Source organism: Fundulus heteroclitus, chromosome 13, assembly GCF_011125445.2.
Source record: "Fundulus heteroclitus isolate FHET01 chromosome 13, MU-UCD_Fhet_4.1, whole genome shotgun sequence".
NCBI lineage: Eukaryota > Metazoa > Chordata > Actinopteri > Cyprinodontiformes > Fundulidae > Fundulus > Fundulus heteroclitus.
In genome coordinates, this window is record NC_046373.1 from 16,172,189 (window position 1) to 16,173,942 (window position 1,754).

The 1,754-nt window shown below is 42.5% G+C and overlaps 1 protein-coding gene across 2 annotated transcripts in view; it reads right to left on the reverse strand.

The window, feature by feature from the left end:
- dtnbp1b (dystrobrevin binding protein 1b) overlaps positions 1 to 21 on the reverse strand; it is a 51,627-nt gene extending 51,606 nt beyond the window's left edge. For both annotated transcript variants that reach the window (XM_036145210.1, XM_012865967.3), the window contains exon 1: positions 1 to 21. This exon is cut by the window's left edge and continues 374 nt beyond it. The gene's annotated coding sequence lies outside the window, so the exon portion shown is untranslated.
- Between the last annotated feature and the right edge of the window lie 1,733 nt (positions 22 to 1,754).

Genomic DNA, 1,754 nt, shown 5'->3' on the forward strand with positions numbered 1-1,754 from the left:
GAGGCTGAGGAAGGGAGAGAGAGAGAGAGAGATTGCTGGAGTGTACCACTGGCTGCTGTTGAGGGAGGGAGGGAGGGTGGAGAAGAGGTGGAGAAAAGGGTGTGCACATCAGCAGGAGAAGAAATGAGGAGTTCAGATGTGCTCTCTTCAACTCTCTCTGTTGCTTTATGACTGAGAGCTTTGAGGTTCAAGCTATTTTCACAAATAATGAAACAGATTCAGTGTGAAGATGTAAAAAAAAAGCACTCACGCTTGTTCCACAAGGTTAGATTTCTTTTCTTTTCTGTTTCTTTGCACACACAGCTACATTAAAACAGCATTGCACACAGACCGCAGCATCAAAACTGAAACACACTTGTGAACGCACCCACTCTGTGTGACTCCACTGCCTGAGGGGGGGGGGGACATTATAATCCTCCCCATTAGCATGAGCTGTGAAGAGCAACACAAATCCACCTTGCTTTGTCTCTCTCTCTCTCATATATGTCCTCAACCACTCCTTCAAGTGCAAGTCAAGTGCAGAGGATGGGAGGAATCACAGACATCTCCTGTAAGTCTGGCTTTCCTTGTTAAATATCCTTATGGCTTTTTAAAATGTTTGTATAAACCCAAACGCCCCAAAACTGCACAAGTAGTGTAAGAATAGAGTAACAAAAATGATCTACTGCACTAAATCTCTCAAAACTTAATCGACTAAAAAGGAGCGAGACACAATGTGAGATGGGAAAAAAGGAAGGAAAAGCCTCAAGCAAGAAAGGGAAAGGTGAAACAAACGTAATTTAATCCACATTTTATGCCCGTCCTTCATCTTCTGCAGCCATCAAAGCCTTCCAATAGCCAAGGGGGAGAATAAGATGGAAAAAGCTGGCAGCCACTGTCAATAGGTTTTGGATGCAGCTGCACAAATCAGGCTGCAGGCGATCCAAAGGAAATATCATAAGCCCCCGTAATTAGCCGAGGTTGATTACAAGTGTGCCACAGAACGAGCTGTAGGAGGGGGGGAACAGTGCACTGACTGGACTTGGGGAAGAAATTTTGTAGCATGCCATCGCACAACGCGTAAAGACCTATTATTAAGTAGATAATTGGAGATCTTATTTAAAGCCCGACAGCTCTTTGGAAATAACAGCACTAATCAGGAAGACCCTTGTGTGTTGCTGAGCAACTGTTTAAAACGGCTGTTTATGACAACCTCACAAATTCTGAAACAGGAAAAGCAATTTCGTTTTATGGCGCTTAAATCTCTGACAGGTTGGCGTTGCTTCGACCTCGACGGATGACGTTTAGCACTGCAAGACCGAAAAGATATCCAGGTGCACCTCGGTAAACAAGAACATCATTAAAAACTGGCATTAGCACTTCGATTCAAAATGTGAAACTTCCTATCGACTAATTGCACACAGAATTGTATATTGCAATTATGTGTGTATTGTAATTGCGATGATTACAGCTTAGACCAAAGGAAACCCAAACGTCAGTTTCTCAGACTGTGAAGACTAATGCATAAGGTTATCAAAAATCAATTATAATGCAGAAATGTTATGTTAAGACCCTTTCTATCACAGAGAAGACTCGAAAGTTGTCCAGTAGTCATTCATACCTTGAGGGTAAGCCACAAAAGATCATTGCAGTGCAGTTTACAGGGTGCTGTACCAAAGGATATCAGGAAAGCGCTTAAGCAACAAAAACAACAAAAACCCCAGCCTTGTGATTACTTCTAATGCCACAACTTGATTTAATGTTGCTAACCCATT